The sequence below is a fragment of the Strigops habroptila genome, chromosome Z, assembly GCF_004027225.2.
Source record: "Strigops habroptila isolate Jane chromosome Z, bStrHab1.2.pri, whole genome shotgun sequence".
Taxonomy (NCBI): Eukaryota; Metazoa; Chordata; class Aves; order Psittaciformes; family Psittacidae; genus Strigops; species Strigops habroptila.
The window spans coordinates 94,704,090-94,722,920 of NC_044302.2; positions in this window are offsets into that span (position 1 = coordinate 94,704,090).

An 18,831-nucleotide genomic window follows, 5' to 3' on the forward strand; every position below is an offset into this window, starting at 1 on the left:
TGTTTCAAAGAGATGAGACAATGGAGGAATGTGATAAATGCTAAATTCCTTTGACTTTTTATACTGAATCTAATCTTTCAGCAGGTGTAAATCCTTGTAGCTCCACTTACTCCACTATGCTTTTGCAGGCACACTAGTTGAGCATTTATTGCATGCTGTTTAAGGAAAATATTGAATTGATTCTGTGTTTACATGAAAAAAGGCAAGTATTTTAAACATTTTAGATATTTCTTTTTGATACAAAAAGAAAACAGACAGACTGAAACTTCTGTAAACAGGATTCTTGCATCTATTGCTAGAAGAAATATTGCTAGTAGAGCTGTCAAATTTTCCTTAACTGTAATAAAAACAAATTAAAAAAACCCAAACCCACAATACATTCTTTTTTTTTTTATTATTATTTTTAAGACGATGTTATCAGTGTCATTCCCTTTGCCTTCTTCCTCTCTTAACCTCTTGATTTGGTGGATAAGGAAAGAAAGATGGTGAAAGATAATGCCACATACTGCTTGAATTGACAATTCTATGAAGTCAGAATGATGAATGAGCTGTTCCATTTGGATTGAAAATAGTGAATTTTGCATTGTGACCTTTCCAAACAGACAGATTTCAGAGGTTTTCTTCTGTAAAATGTTCATTAGTTTGACTTTTCTTTGTGCTTCAGAACAGAAACATAAACTGAAATACCAGAGATTTCTATTGGACAGGCAATCTGGTTTTAGGACAGTTATAATTTCAGTTCTTGGCCTCTATGGTAAGACTGCCAATAAGATTGCTAATTAGTGTCCATTTTGGTGGTGACACTTCTTACCTGTATCTCTATATATTAACTTTTAGAAAGGAGGGGACACTGTATTCTTATTACACTTGTACACATCTATAATTGTGGAATATGAGTTAAGTAATTATTTTGTACAACACTGTGTAGGATGTTCTGTAACTGTGCACGGTTCAGTTTCAGCCAGGAGTTTGGAGATTGGATTTTCCACATCTGTCACCAGTTTTGTATGTTATTCTGGATATTTCAATTGGTTTCCATTTGTTCTCATCTCTTTTTAATTCAGCTAGGGTATAAAAAAAATTACATCAGCTATGATAATAGTGAAATTTAAACTTTTGCTCCAACAGCTGGAGGAAAGAAGTTAGAGTTTTATTTTTCAGCTTTAGTTTTTTAGAGAGCAGGATGTGGAACATTTAACTGGCCATTGTGATTTCCCATCTGGATTTTCTCTGCTCCTTCCTCTGAAGACTCAGCTCTGGTCAGGCAACACTGCTGTAATTTTTGCTAGACATGATGAGAAAGGAATATGATGGAATTCTGGTTACTGACCTCTGTATGAGATAAAAGTGATCATTCTGCTACATTAAATTTACATAGATAGTCAGAAAAATAACCTTTCCTTTTTTTCTTTTTTTTTTTTTTTTTTTTTTTAAGTCCAGGAAGCTAAAATTAGGGTAGCTGAAAGGCAAGATTTTGTTTTGTGAAAAATGCTAACATATACATGGTCTTAGTTCTGAGTATTGGTGACTGAGCTATTTCAAACATTACACTAAACCCTGAAAAGACCCTCCAATGGTTTCATAACACTGCTTCATTTCTACCAGGCATAAAGAGACACACATTCAAGAAAACCTGCCATATCTAGAATAGGAATTTGGGTTACATTTTAACATAACAGGTGAGTGCTGTGCTTTGACTATCAGCACTTTTCTTCCTGAGACCTTCTGAATATTTATGGGAAGAAGTAGATTCAGCTGAATAGACTCAGACCTTAATTCCAGAGTAACGAGTTAAAATAGTAAATTATGACAATGTAGGTATCCGTTCACACTCTAAATCAAACAATATAGACTTGAAAAATTATTTCATCAGCACAGTGAATTGCTATAGAAACAGGACTACTGACCATGTAAGGAAAATTTGATAGTGTATTGATAATCTATTTAATCACACACCAGAAGTCTGTAATTCTCTATCAGCTTGAGTGAGACATGCCAACCAAAATCAAATATGTGATGAAACCACGAGAAGGTTTTAACCCAGCTGCAGTTTGAAATGGAGCATGGAGAAAATCAGTTTGTGTCCTTGCTCCCTTAACGTACATCACAAACCCATTTACTTGTTTCACACCCACCCACCACCCATGTCTTAGTCAAAAACAAACAGGCATGACCACTACCAAGACTAACATTCTCATGCAGGTACCATTCACTCGATTTGCAAAAATGACTTTTTTCTGCAGTGACATTGCTTCGAAAAAGCAAAGACAATCTGATTGTCCTGCTTTGCACCTGAAAAACATGTTGTGGAAATGGAGCATGAGAGGAAAATCTCCTATAATTATCTCCACCCAAAGGGAGCAGAACACTTTGTTACCATCAAACTTTCAGAAAATAAGTTCTGATTTTCCTATTGGTGTTCATAAATTACAGTGAATTCTAAGAGTAGTTAAAAAGCCTATACTTCCTACTCTGAGAAAATAATTTTGGTACTATTTTTTGATCTTTTATATTCTCGTATAGATAATGATTTAATTCATAGGATCACAGATGATAGAGCTTAAAAAAATCCTCAGAGGGCATCTGGTCCTCCCCTCTACCCCAAAATGAGATCAACAACTGCAATGTTGTTGCTGACAGATGTTTGTTCAGCTTTGCACTTATTAATTTGCATGGAGCTTCTTCTAGCATCTGAGTGAAATCTCTCATGGTGCAATGTTTTTTGTGTCAAGCATGGAAAACAGGTTTTACCTTAGGTTTACATAAATCTTTCTTTTACATATCCAGAATCTGTTTCTTAATTTCTTGCTATAATAATTTTTTTTTTCTTTTCTTAATTCATGTTTTCATATCATTTGATAGTTCCCCATACTCTCCTCTGGGCTTTTGAAAGGTGATGCATGTATTTCTTCAAATGTGAGACCTCGAAAGAGCTGTACTACTTGATCTGAAAAATGGCCAGTAGCAAGAAAACCAGAAAGGCTATGTATGTATCCTGCATGTGATACTTTTGCACATATATGCCACTATTTTGGTGGGGGTATTTTGCTGCTTGTTTTTTTTAAAGTCTGAAACTGTTGAGTCATGTTAGGAATGTGACTCACAAAAAGCATCAGATCTACTGATTCAGAAATTTTACCTGATCACTGGTTCCTCATCTTGTATTTGTGCAGTTAGTTAGTTTAAAATGCTTATGTCCTTTTTAAACTGCATCATATTTTTCCAGACCATTTCTTCAATTTGTCAAGATCATTTTACATTCTAATCCTGTACTCTAAAGTGCTTGCAGATCCCCTACATATTTAATAACCATAATCTCTCTTCCATTATTCAACTCTCTAATGTTTCTTAAAGGACCAAGTACTGAAATTACTCCAAAGCATGCCTCAAAACTACAATATCTGCAGAACCCCCCTGTATTTTTAAAAACATGCATAGGACAACAACTTTCCATTAACCCTGTGGCAGTTTAGAGAAATATTACACACTATTCAGACTGTCAAAACTGCTGTTTGTCCAAAACAAACAAAGAAGTGTGATTACTAATGTTAACTGCTGATGCAATTATTATATGTGCTGAAGGAAAAATGCTTAAGTTTGGAGAATTTGAATGGCTGAATAATTCCAGCCCATATTTTCGCTCAATGGAAAAATCACACGATAGGTTAATAACATTGTGGCAAGGAATACCAGGCAGTGGGCCAGCATGCTCTGAAAGATGCCCAGAAAGCATCTTGGGGTGTGTGTTTGTTTGGTTTTTTTGTGGTTGTTTTGTTTGTGTGTGTGTGTAGTTTTTGGTTTGGTTTTTTTTACCTTTTTTTTTTTTTTTTTTTAATATACATATATACATTTAAGATTATTGTCTTCATTTTGAATCTATTAAGGACCCAAATAAAGTTTTAGAATTGCAGCTAACAGGACAGGCTATTATGCATATGGTGCAATTCTTTCACATTTGCTAAGTTCCTTCTGTGTACTTGCAGTAATGACCTTCAGTTACCTTTACAGCTCAGATACCTTTCAGTTGGCTTTAGATATTGAGCAGCTAACTAACCCTAACCCTACAGTACAGTAGTTCTGGCAGCGGTGCTCTCTGGTTGATATTTTTTTAACCTTGAAACTCTCTCAGATTATTTTTTGCTAGAGACAAAAAAAGTTCACAGAATATGAGGCTATATTAATTTTATTTATTTCTTCAGGATTTTTTTTCCAGATGGTATTTTTTTCTGTTTTAAAATGTAGAAAAAGAAAACCATAGCAAGCAATCTTTCACACTTAAAAAAATAAATAAACCAATCTATACTTCTTCGTGTAGAAGAGAAAAATAAACTTTATGTCCGCGAGCAGTGGGAAATTCTCTTGCCCCGAGATAAGGATGTTTCTTGGGTTTTTTAGGGTCTTTTTTATTTCACAGGAAAAATGCTATCATTTTTATTCCTTTTCTTTTTCTTCTCCCTTTTCTTTTCTTTTTCTTTTTCTTCTTTTTCTTCTCCCTTTTCTTTTCTTTTTCTTTTTCTTCTTCTTCTTCTTCTTTTTCTTCTTCCTTTTCTTTTTCTTTTTCTTCTTTTTCTTTTTCTTCTTCTTTTTCTTTTTTCTTTTTTCTTTTTTTCTTTTTCTTTTCCTTTTCCTTTTCCTTTTCCTTTTCCTCTTCCTTTTCCTTTTTCTTTTTCTTTTTCTTTTCCTTTTCCTTTTTCTTTTTCTTTTTCTTTTTCTTTTCTTTTTTCTTTTTTCTTTTTCTTTTTCTATTTTTCTTTTTCTTTTTCTTTTCTTTTTCTTTTTTCTTTTTCTTTTTCTTTTTCTTTTTCTTTTTCTTTTTATTTTTATTTTTATTTTTATTTTTATTTTTATTTTTATTTTTATTTTTATTTTTTTAATGCCATTATGATTTCAAGAATAATAAATAAAGCATATGTTTGGATGTTTTACAGCCAAGCTGGGTTAAAAAAACCCCAAACCTGAAAAGATAACCTACTGTGATAGAGCAATTGATGAACCTGGTTTAATTTCTCAAATTATAAATGCCAGAGAAGATAAAATAACGCTGTATCAGCCAATGCTGAAAGCTTTTATGTTAGATTTCTCCAGGTTTGTTTCAGACTAATAGGCATCATTCAACAGCACAGGTTGAAGGCCAACCAGGTGGAAAGCAGCTTGGCAGAAAAGATTGCAGGTTCTTGGTGGGGAGCAAGTTGAACGTGAGTCATCAATGTGTCCTTGGAGCAAGGGGGTCAGGCACATCCTGGGCTACATGAACGTCATTGGCTCCTGGGAAATGTGCATTGTCCTCTATTTGACACACCTGAGACTGCATCAAGAGCCTTACTATGTCCAGGTTTGGGGTCTCTAGACAAGAAAGACACCGAGAGACTGAGCATTTCCAGGGGAGACCACCAAGGTGGGAAAGGAGCTGAAGCACACCATAGCCAATGGGAGGATGAGCGAGCTGGGTTTGTTCGTCATTCAGTAGAGAATGGCTCTGGGGAGACTTAACAGGAGGGAAAGATAGCGATCAGAGCAAGCCTCTTTCAGAAAGTGAGAAAAACACAAGGAGAAAAAGCATCATAAGTTACAATACAGAAAATTCCAACTAGGTATATTATTGCCCCCTCTCCCTCATCTGAAGGTGGTCAAACGTTGGAGCAGAAAGGCGCAGAGAATGTGTGAGAACTCAGTGAGAGACTCTCAGAAGTCTGCTGGATCATACCTGAAAAACCAGCTCTGACTGGATCAGATTGGAGTGGGATTTTGGACCGTTGTACATTATTCTGTGTTTTTATAAATTTTCTTAAATTTGAGGTCTTAGCCTGCATTACAAGAAAGAAAGTTGAGAAAGTCAGCACAAAGTTGACAGAGCTAACACAATCCTAAGAAATCCCAATGACAATTGCAAAATTGTTCTTACAGAGCTGAGCAAGAATACTGAAACATTGCCATGGGAAGAGAAAGTAGTTCCTGTGAGTGGGAAAGGAGGCTTTAATTCATTAATCTTTTTGAGAATCATAGAATCATAGAATCATAGAATAGTTAGGGTTGGAAAGGACCTTAAGATCATCTAGTTCCAATCCCCCTGCCATGGGCACGAATGCCGCGCACTAAACCGTGTGGCTCAAGGTTCTGTCCAACCTGGCCTTGAACACTGCCAGGAATGGAGTATCCATAACCTCCCTGGACAAACCATTCCAGTGCTTCACCACCCTCACTGTAAAGAACTTCTTCCTTATATCTAATCTAAACTTCCCCTGTTTAAGTTTGAACCCATTATCCCTTGTCCTACCACTACAGTCCCTAAGGAAGAGTCCCTCCCCAGCATCCTTGTAGACCCCTTTCAGATGCTGGAAGGCTGCTATGAGGTGTCCACGCAGCCTTCTCTTCTCCAGGCTGAACAGCCCCAACTTTCTCAGCCTGTCTTCATACGGGAGGTGCTCCAGCCCTCTTATCATCCTCGTGGCCCTCCTCTGGACTCACTCCAACAGCTCGATGTTCTTTTTATGTTGAGGACACCAGAACTGTACGCAGTACTCCAAGTGAGGTCTCACGAGAGCAGAGTAGAGGGGCAGGATCTCCTCCTTTGACCTGCTGGTCACGCTTCTTTTGATGCAGCCCAGGATACGGTTGGCTTTCTGGGCTGCAAGCGCACACTGCCGGCTCATGTTAAGCTTCTTATCAACCAACACCCCCAAGTCCTTCTCCACAGAAGATATTGCTCCTCCTGCAAAATATCTGGTAATTTCTGGGCTATGGGCTGGCTGTGGTGGATGAGTAAGAAAATTCTTATGTATCAAATACTAGAATTCTGTCCAGGATGATGGGAAAATTTCCTCTCCGCCATGTTTTTTCGTTTTTATTGTGATGAAGCCATGGCCAGGTCCCTGCAGTGTCTCATTTTTAAGGAAATAAGTAAAAAAAGTTCCTTATGAGTTGGGGCTCCCTAGTGCATCTCTTCTTAATAATCACTGCAGTCTACCTTGGCCTCTGAGTAAGGTTTTCAACAGCACTTAGTTGACCTTGATGTCAGAGCGTACCCACATGTAACACCAATAAGAACTAAGCCTCTAACTGCCTTCTTAATTTTAAAAGGAAAAAAAAAAAGGCAACAAAAAAATGGGAGCTTGGAATCCCAAATCAATAAATTTTACTCTAAGAGCTCCAAAGTCCTGCAGACTGTAATGATCAAAAGTATTTAGGCACCATGCAGAGAGGCCCTTTTGGACTTGGCCTGAGGCACTTCAGCAAATGATATCCAACTCCCTGACAAATTTTATAGTAAGGCCCCACGTATAAACAGTTTACAAAGAACTAAAAAGTGATTGCTAGAAGCTACAGACACAAGAAATGTGTGTTATGGATGGCTGGAGGGACATGAGTGAAATGTGTTATAGATTGTTATAAGCCAACTATTGACCTTTTAGCCTCCAAAACCTACTCTAGCCATTTATCAAAACCTCTATTAATCATTTATTAACCATTTAGAAGCTATAAAAGAAGCCATAATATAAAGCATAGCTTCTGTGTTTCTACATCTCCTGCCAGTGGGGACACAGTGGCAACAAAGGAGACAGATTGAAAATGGCAGGAGTTCCTGTTTCCTGAAAAATAAAGATGCGTTGTGAGCCCTTAGCTGGGATTTAGGATTGAAAATACATACATCTTCCTTTTGCTGCTCTTTGGCCAGAAGTCCATTCTCTCCTCAGTTGCAATTTGAAACTCTATGTGGGACAATTTTCTATATCTGAGGGTGGGAGACGGTGAGCTGAAGTGATATCACATTAAACCCAGAAAAATTCATACAATCCTCATACAAGCTGCTCAGAGAACAGGACTTCTGCACTGACTTCTATACCCAGCCAGAAACCGAAGCCACAACAGTAGTAATATGTTGTGATTTTTCTGTTGTTGGTTGGAAAGGTCCTCTGTTTTCATGGCTGCAACAAGGGTGTTAGTTGCCAGCAGTCTGAGGAAAGTTGTCATGGGCAAGTGACACTCTGGTGTAGTCAAGAATGATCAAATGGGATCTCACTGAGATGAAACCTCAATGAAAGTGCAGTCTGTGTTCTCCCAACATGTGAACATATCATAAATATAAATTTATTTAAGATGAGAACATTCCTGCCAGGTAAGGAAGTACTTGCATCCCTGTATTTCAAATTTGGAAGCTGATATTAAAAATAATAATAACAAGAAAAATCAAATCCACATAGAAAACACCTGTGACAGATCTACGTAACAACCATGAAACCTTATGATTTTGCCCAGTGACATACTGTCAATATGTAGGCATGACAAAGGCGGATATCTTAGATGAATGTGAGCTGATTTGCTTAACTAGATATGGTTAAGTCTAATTCCACATCACTTATCTTTGTTTTGAGCTTAGACAGAACCGATGAACATAAGGAATCTGATGTAACAGTTTTACCAGGCTCTAGCTTAGCCATCAGATCATCCTTCTTTCACATGGGAGAAGTGAGAAAACCGTGCTATCAAACCAGATTTGTGATATTTTCATCTCCTGGAGTCTTTCTTGGTTACAGATGCTCACATCTGGGATAGATCTTTTGCAGTCGGATGAAGTTAGTGCCACTGTGTGGTTGTTGATGGAGATCATGATGCAGAAAGTGGTAAAAAAAAAAAAAAAAAAAAAAGACTTAAAAAAACTCAGTCAAGTTCAAGCATTATGGTAAGAGGGTTCCATAAATACCTCAAAGATATTCTGATTTTGTTTCTATAGGATAATATTTTCAATTAAATTAACTATACTTTTTTTAAGGTCTTAGGAGCTGGTATACAATAAAAATGCAAAAAATAAAAAAAGTAAAATGGGCCAAGATCCTAGTAAAAAATAATCCTATGTTATAGCTCAAAATTTGTAACAATTCAACTTCATTTGGCTTGAGCTAACCACAAATTCAATGTTTTTCTTGTCTTGGTCATTCGAGATCCATTGCATTTCTAATGATCCCAAGGGATAGAGTTAATGTCATTTGGAAGTTAATTCTTATCACATGAGATGAGAGAATTGATCAGTGTCCATTGGAAATACATATTAAAAGTGGATTAGTTTAAACCATTTCCAAGGACCTGAGTAAGTCTTCATAAGAAAAAAATGGAGTAAACTAATTTCTTCTGCTTTGTAATTGTAACGGACTAGCTTGACACACATGCAATGGTTGTGCCTTTGCAGAAAGGTTGCAACTTTTTTACAATACTTAATTTCATCACTTCATCATATGGTCAGATACTCAGGATTTGCTTTCTTCTACTTCCAACTGTAACAGGTACAATACAAGGTACCTATAAAACAGTAAAAGACATTTTTATTCAAACAGCTTAACTCTTGGGTATGAAAAGGTGGAAAACTGGGATGAAGTTATGATTCAAAATAGAACACCTATGCAACAGAGTTGTGAACAAAATCCAGATCCTCCAACTCCCCAGTCAATATAATTCCCACAGGATGATATTTCCTATATAAATAACTTCTGTTCAGGTTTTCCATCTAGGAGGGGAGAAAAAAAAAAAGATGTAATTTCTGAGCCCAAAGATCTGAAATGAAAGGATGAGAGAAGCAAAGAAACCATAAATGTTACATTAGCTTAAAGTTAACATTATGCCTTATTTACCTTTTCGGTAAAAACATTAAAGGCTTCAGGATATTGTGTCTAAACTAATCTGAAGCCCTCATATCCCTATAATGTATTTAAATAATCCCTATTTCGTCAAACTAAGAATATGTTCATTTGCAAAAAAAAAAACAAAAGCAAAACAAGAACACACAAAAAAAACCCCAAACCCAACTCTAGCACCTGCATTCCCAGTCCTACATGTATTAGGGTAATCCTGATGAAGGTGTAAATTCATGTATTCCTCTTAGGAAGAATAAATAAAGTTCTCCTTAAACTGAAATGTCATTGAAGGGGATTGGAGCAACATCTGTAAATTTGAAATCAAGAAAATTTGTGTCTTTGCACGACTCTTTGGGAGCTGAACACTTACGTGTTCTCCATTTGAAATTTAGCCACTCCTTCTCCTATATGTGTTTGGGAGACTGGAAGGTTCTTTCTGGACCATTAAACTCAAGTTTCCTCCTCCTGTAGGCAACCATAGTATATAATCTCATTTATAAATTTATCAAGCTTCATTTTTAAACATTTTGTTGTTTGATCTCACTACTCCCATTGAAAGACTGTTCCAGAACTCCACTCCTCTGATGGTAAAAACCTCCTCCTAATTTCAAGGCTAAATTTATTTATGTGTTGTTTATACCCACTTGTTCTTGTGCCAGTATTGGCCGTAAGTTTAAAAAGCTCTTCTCTCTCCCTGATGTATATTGAACTGTTAAAATATCTGTTAAGCTGGAAATATATTAGACACTGGGTGAAAATCCACCCCTTCAAAGATTAATAAACGGCAAAGACAAAGGAATTGCAATTCATAGTTGTATCTTTAGCCTATAAGCTCTTTTACAGTGGGGACCAATGAAACTTGTTTATTTTATCCTTCTTTTCTGGACCATACCAATGCATCATATAGTGCTGTGTCCTTATAGAACCATATTAATAATAAATACCAATGCTACATCAGTTTTGTCGTGAGCATCAAGAGATCCTACTGGTAATTCCTTTCTTTAGCCCTATGAATCCAGATTTAAAATTTGGATCTTACAGTTGTGCTTTAACAAAAATATACTCATGAATGCTTTCCTGATCTGCAGGTACCTATTGTCTACAGTGAGAATTGGCTCAGGCCCTTATTCAGTTTTAATCAGCATGATTTTCTTCTCCACACAGATTTTTGGAACTGAAACTCATTAACTGATACTGGAAGTAAGTTCTCTTTTTTTTTTTTTTTTTTTATAATAGGAGCTTTTTCATTGTGCTCCCTTAATTACACAATGTCATGTCACGTTGCAATGTAAAATGACACAGTGTAACACTTTGTGACATGTGATAACTATGATGAATTACATTCAGAACAAAGACCTGCTTTGAAAGGATATATCTGATCTGGGAGAGAGCAGGTATTTGAAGCACTCCACGGATATTTTGGATTAAGGGATAATTCCCCATCACATATCACAAATGTTTAATAATAAGATTATGAACATGCTGGCAGAGGATTTTTCCTGACTTTTATCCTAACATATCAATTTTTTATTTACTGTAGCAAATTAATAACTTCTATGCTTGCAATGTGTTTATATATATATATAAAGCTAACTACTTTCAAAGAGATAAGCTTCCTATTCGATTTCTTGGAATAATCATATTAAGCGATGAAATTAATGTCAGAGAGGAGAGAGGTGTTCACCCTAGCAGCAGTGTTCCCTTAATATCAAAAAAGAAAAAAAAAAAAAAAAAAATTATTAATGCACCAATGGAACGAAAAATGAAACAACCAAAAAACCAATAACAACCCATCAGTGGTATCAGATGTCACAGAATGTTTAAGCATGAATTCTCTAAAACCATAGTTTAAAAAAAAAAAAAAAAAGGTATGTGAAAAGTGTCTAAAAAATGCCATTTTTATACTCTCTCAATGACTTTCAGATCAAATGTGCCTGATTCATGTCAAAACACAATTCCCCCCCCCCCCTTGACCACCAGCGGTACAGCTGCAAGTTGGGATATGAAAATCAAGCCATGTTCTTCTGTCATTGAGACACTGCCAGCAATGAGGATCTTACAAAGAGAGCTTAGCTACTGACTATTTTGTTGGTGATGCATGAGGCAGAGAAGTATCCAGCACTCTTCTCCAGACTTGTATTGATTCTGCAATGGCAAGTTTATAAGAAAAGCTTTCTATTTTTTTTCTTTTCTTCTTCTTTCTTTTTCCTTTTTCCTTTAATCCTTCTTTTTAGTTTGTTCTTTGGGTTTTTTTTCATTTTTCTTTGTTTTTTCCTTTTTTTTCATAAGTAATGTTGGCAGATACAACCGGAAAACAAATGGAGTAAGGCTAGAGTATTAATATTTAAGTGTCATGTACATATTTCTCTAACTTCAGAGTTATTTCTAGATCTCATTCGAAAATTCATTAAATAAAGAGTGGGTTCTAATACTTCGCTTTTTTTTTTAATTGAACTTCTTATGTTTTAAAGGCAAATTATTTTAATATTTCTCTTATTTTCATGGACTCTACCCTATTCAAACTGAAACAAACATGGAAGCACCCTCCAATGCACTAGGAGGTTGAGAGCACCTTAAATCAGAAAGACTTATGATTTATGATTAAGATCTTTAAATAGGATTTAAAAGAGGTTCAGAACCATAGAATCATAGACTGGTTTGTGTTGGAAGGCACCTTAAAGCTCATCTAGTACCAATCCCACTGCTATAGGCTAGGACACCTTCCACTAGACGTGGTTGCTCCAAACCCCATCCCACCTGGCCTTCAACACTGTCAGGGATGGGGCAGCCACAGCTTCTCTGGGCAACCTGTGCCAGTACCTCAGCACCCTCATAGTGAAGAATTTTTTCCCGAGATCTAATCTAAATTTACCTTTTTTCAGTTTAAAACCATTCCCCCTTCTCCTGTCACTACAAGCCCTTGTAAAAAGTCCCTCTCCAGATTTCCTGTACGCCCCTTTTAGGTAGTGGAAGACTATAAGGTGCCCCCTGAGCCTTCACTACCTTTCCTTGTAAAAAGTCCCTGTCCAAAAATGTCTTGTACAAACTGGTGAAAACAAAATATGTAACTAAATTTAAAACTGAATACAAAAATAATAAAGCTATGAGGAAATTAGTCTGTTGTTACTTTGCAGGAATCTCAAATCTTCTATGTTTATGTTTAAGACCTGCTTTCTACTGAAAAACATCACAGACCATTGTGAGAAACATGTAGCTAAACAGCCCTTCTCCTCTGATCCTTCTTCCCCTGGCATTTCTATGAGACTGCATCTGTATAAAATCTATATACTTTGTCAGGCTGAAATTTGCTGTGCCTCTGTGGAAACTTTTCAGTACTCTGATATTTGGTATTTTAGACGTGGAACTGTAGCCCTAGAATTTTAGATCAGCTACATTTTAGAAGGGTTTTGGGGAGTTGGTTTGTGTGTTTTTTCCTGACATCTTTGAAACTCAGAATGATGGCTCCATTTCTGACTACTTTTCCATTTATCGCACCTATAGTATACCTCCTTCTACTCCTAGGAAGAAAAAAAAAAATATGGAGAAGTTATCAGAAGATTTGTTCTGTAAAAGCATATGCAGAAATAGCAAGACTAAGTAGCAGGTTTGCTGACAGTTTGTGTTTGCAACTATTTGGTGATTCCAAGAGGCAAGCTGATGTCACTGATACTAAATAATATTCACACAATCTAGAAGAAGAAACATGGCAAGAAACCCATGGTTTTGGTACTGCTCCTTGTAGTTTATTGTCCAGTACAAATATCTGCTTTGCTAAAACACTGAGGTGACCTTATACACTAATATTTTGAACATGTTGCTTGATAAAAATCTAAGAACCACTAACAAGTGTGTTAGAATAAGACTGAAGGAGAGCACAAGAACTAATCCTTCTCCTCCACAAGGCAAAGACCTCTAACCAAGTAATTCCTCACAGCCATTTCTCTTAACTGCTCTTAAAGTACTCTGAGAGACTTCTAGAGATGGATATGTTATCTTCTATCTGTCTCATAAGAGCTTGGTTCTGTTTCTAAAAAGGAAAAAAAGAAAAAAGCAAAGAAAATCAACAACAAAAAAAACTTTTTGTAAAAATGTCTTGCTAATTTTGCAGAACTGATTTAAAAGGGACTCTAACCATTTCTGAAAGATAACAAATTACACGTTCTCGAGGTAGATGTATGAGAAAGGCTACTGGACATGTTGCTGCTTTTCTACATGGGGAGTTATTATAGCAGAGCGCCAGCTCTGATTAACTAGAGGTGAGGATGAAAGACAGTGAGGATAATATAATGGATGTTTGCTGAACATTGGACGCAAATGTGCTTAAGGTCAAACATTGCTAATATGCAATCCCTTAATAGGAAAAACATTTTTGGACTGAGTAACATTGTCTTTATACCTTCATATGAAGAAGAATATATTGGAATAATGGTGGTTGGATGAATCAAGGGTAGGCAGAAGCACTGCTATGAAATTAGAGGAGAGAATGACTAGGGAGGGAGGCAGGAAAAGTGGAGGAAGAAAGGAAGTGTTAGGCGGAAAGCAGTGACACACAACTGTAGTTCCTGGGTGCTGTTAACAGTCCCTAGGAATTATGTTTTCTAGCTGAATTCAGTAAAGCTGTATTAAGTGGAGCAGAGATTAGCTAGGGAAGCAAAGCAGATTTGCTTTTGTAGTCCGGGGATCTGTGAGTTTCAGCTTTTCCTACGCTCCATGAGTATGCTAAATCTGTACTTGAAAGGCTGTGGTCTGCTGTGTCATGCCATAGCCAAATAGTCCAAGTCTTTTGTTCCTGCAAGGAAAGCCAGCAGTGAAAGGTGAAACAGGATTCATGCAGAAGTTTCATGGAGGCCATGTCAGACACAAGCATAAACAGGAGTTGAAGTATCCTGGGGGGCAGTGCAAGGCTTGGGTAGAGCAAGCGGAAAGAACTAGTTTTCAGTTATTACATAGTAGTGCCACTTTTTCTTAGCAGAAAGAAGGTTTTGTATCTCACCCTCCTCTATGCATACCTTGTTCCCTCAAAGCTCTGCACTGTCTAAAATAGCCGAGAATAAGTCAGTGTATTATGAGTGTATTGGGTCATCGCTCAAGGAGGGAAGAATTAAGGTAGGGTTGACATGTAGCTTAACGCTTCATTACTTGGTTTTCGGAAGATTAATTTTAGGCACTCTTTACATTCTGGAAGGCCATTAGGTACCACAGGGCCACCTTAGCTCTATAAAAATGAAGTCTGGGTCACTTTTTTGGGGTTTTATTTAGCCAGGAAACAGAATAGCAGTTGTGAATTCCATGGTGTCCCCTTGGATTTATAGTCGTGTGATGGGAAGCAGAATAGGATCCAGTACAAGAAGTAGGTGAAAATGCAAGACCATTGAACACTCACAGTTTAAATTGGTTCAAGATTTAATTCAATGACTCTTATTCTGTGGAATGCCTAATCATTGATGCCTGGTGAAGTACCTTTAAGGATAAAGGATTTTTTTCATTTAAAGAGTGTTGGTGGAATGGATGGAGTATTAAACATTTCCAGCTGCCACTGATATTGCAAAAGACTAACTCCACTGAAAGTCAGATTCTTTCACACTCAGATTTGTCATTAACATCATGCAGGTCAAAAGGAGTTTAAGGTCTAAGACAGATGTGCAACATTCCATACATCCATAGATTTACTTACAGTGGAAAAACCAGGGCTGAAGGTGTCATATGAATTCAAAATATGTAACTAATTCATGCAGTAATTCTACCATTACAGGTATAAATTAGTTGCCTCTACTTAAGAGATGCTATATGTCAGTTTCTTTAATGGCATAAGTAGAAGGCATATGTACAGCTCACATTGAATAGAATTATATACTTCACATTCCTAATGATTTGTGGAAGGTGTATGTATTAACATACAACTACATACACAATCGCAGGTAAAATGGAAATATCTGAAAGATGAGAAGTAGAAAAATTCAGAAGGCCCTGTGAAAGAAGATAAAAAAATGATCACTTAAAAGGGATAAAATGGTAGTATTGATATCTGGAATATACCAACGATATTTAAAACCTTGAAGGTTAGGTTTTTGTGGGTTTTTGTTTGTTTGTTTGTTTAAACAAATGTCTTCATTTTAAAGAAAATGCACTGCTATTACTTTAAAATTTTATAATTGTAAGATAGACAGAAAGTGATGGAACAGGAAAGTGTGTGTGAATGGGGGTTAGCATGCTGGGACATTGTATTTCAGCTATGAAAATCAATACATGCTCCAGAGATAGGGCACTTGATCAGAAAGGATATTGCAAGATACAAAAGAGCAGATATGAAATACCATTCCTGTGAAGTTCATTTCTTGCTCTTATTACATCAGTTCAGCAGAAAACACGGTGTGCATGAAACTATGGCAATGCCAGCAATTTATTATTGCTCCTCCAAGATTTTCAGAAGATTTGCATGAGGTTTTAACAGAATTGCGCTTTGTGGTCCTTCTTTACCAATAATTCAGAACCTGGAGGTCTAGATGATGCACTTGTGAAGGCTTTCTTGTGTACCAGTCTCTTTTTTCTCTGGCTCCCAATTAACGCAAATGCAGTTCTGTATCATTTTGCTCTGAAAACAAGATCATTATTTCATCAAAGAATGAGAAAATTTCAGGACTTTTCTTTTGAAAAGAGTTTTTTTTTGTTTTGTTTCTTTTTTTTTGTTTGTTTGTTTGTTTGTTTTCCTGAAACTAAATAAAAAAAATCTGGAGAGACTGTTTTCACACTGCTATTGCAAATGGATGTCCACCCTTTATCTTTCTTGCTTTCTTGTTTCTAGCCAGCTATTGCATCCCGGGTCTGACAGAATTTCACAAAATCACCACTATACAGAGATTTTTTTTTTTTTTTTTAAAGGGGTGATTTGAGACATTAGTGGTTTCCAGCCAAACAAGATGCTTGCCATGGAAAAAATCGTGTCCAGCTCTCACTGGGAATTTAAGGGAAATATACTTTTACTAGTGTAAAGTGTTCCATGTGTTAGACTTCATATTCTTGCACTGCTGCAAGGACCAATTTCACAAGCAGGGCTGTCTGAACTTGTCTAGTCAAACCAAGTGCAACCTATAAGAACTTTCTCTGACACTAGCTGTGTAAAGTCATTCAAATATTTTCACATTTCTGTTTCTGTATTTCATTTTTCATGTTACAAAACCATGAAAAATGAAAGAAAAAACATGTTGAAAACATAGCAAATTATGCGGAATAAATTGATTCTATGAGGAAAACAACTCTTTTCTGCTTTTGTATTAGTTTTCTCCTTTCTTAAAAAAACTCTCACAGTAGCAGCTAAGTTTGACTTCGTTTTGACTGAAAAACTTTTGACTGAAAAAAATTTGTATCTTCAGCTTTGTATCACTAAAAGAGAAATTTTAGACAGGTTAGGGGTTTAGGGGGCTATTGTTTTTTGTTTGTTTTTTTGTTTTGTTGTTTTTTCTTATGTGGGGGTAGTGGCTTTCACTATAATCTTGTTTAGACACCTGAAGTTAAACTAGAGTCTTGAGAATAGAAACAAATGAAGATAAATTAAAGGTGGTAAAACATTGTACAGGTAGCTCAGAGAGGCTGTGGCTGCCCCATCCCTGACACTGTTGAAGGCCAGGTTGGATGGGGCTTGGAGCAACCATGTCTAGTGGAAGGTGTCCCTGCCTGTGGCAGGGGGTTGGAACTGGATGAGCTTTAAGGTCCCTTCCAACCCAAACTGGTCTGTGATTCTATGATTCTGTGATTCTGTGAAGATTTGGTGGAGGTCTAAATGATTCAGGGTCCTGGAGACAAACACAGAGATACCTGTAACATGAATGCACTAGAGACTTATGTATCATATTGGCCTTTCTTAAAGAGGAATTAGTCACTGTCAGCTTCATAACAGGAATGGAGAAAACTCTGAGATGAATCAAAGCCCCTGTCTCAATTTGTGATTTTCTAACTGTGCCACAGCTTGGGTATTTTCTGTGCATAGTGTTTGAGTGGCTAGGTTCAGACACAGCCTTACCTGCGAAACTGTAAACAGCAATGTAAGAGGATGAAACCCCAGGGATGAAACACTTTCTACTGGTAAAAGTACATTACCTTTCCTTTTCCTCTTTCCCAGTAACACAGCATCTCCAACACTCCTTCACTGAGCAAGCTGTGGTGGCAGAAGGCTGTGTCATCAGCAGCTTTTAAATTGCAGCTGGTTGCTAGCCCACTCCTGCAGCAGAGCTGTGACACTGCCCCTTGCATGTGGCTTGTAGCAAAAGATATGTTTAACTTAGAATAATATTCCAGTGAGGACATGGAAAAGACAAGTGAAATGGCCTGTTCTGGCAATCATTCCAAAGCTGGTGTTAATATCTTTGGATTGCAAAGTGGAGAAAAATAAATAGCTGAAGTGCTTTACCAATTAATGCAAAGCAAATAACTCTCAACAGCCAGGGTCAATGACTGTCACTGTTGCAGCTGTGATCATCACGCAAACTGTCCTCACTTCATTCGTGTAATGTCCTACACCTGCATGCTGGCTACAAAGAGTCCCCAAAGTGCCTGCTGAGTCACAACAAATGGCATTGGAATGGGAGGAAACATATCAGTTTAACTGCCCAGATAGCAATGCTTGTTGGGGCACATTTGGTTGTCATCCAGAGGGCACTGACAAAAGTTTTTCAAAATCAATGCCATCCTCACAGCTCCTCGCTTCTCATCCACCCCAGGATGCTCTAAGACAGAAAATAAATAGCTGAATTAAATCTCACACATGGGACATTCACTTTTTTAAATGCTTGTCAGTAACAATATACTTATTTCATGTTTCTGTTTGAATATAATCCTAGAGATTAGCAATTAAGAGGAAAGAATAGGGCCTGATTTTATGCGATAAGAAAAACATTATTATCCGTGCTATACGGATGGAAAGAAAATTGGAAAGGTTTCAGAAAAAGGGCTAAAATGATAAGTCAGGCCTTCTAAACATGCCTATGGGCAGCTCTATCTACCTAGCTTGTTAAAGAGAAGGCGAAGAGGTGATTTGATTGTAGTCAATACATGTGGAAGATTTCTTATAGAGGCTGCTGTAAGCTAGAAATCGTAGTATAATTAGTTTCAGGGGCTGGGACATTTAGTATAAAGAACATTTGTAACACCAAAACTAGGACAACTTTGGGTCATAACGGACCCACAATTACCTAATGTCGTTTCATCAAGATTT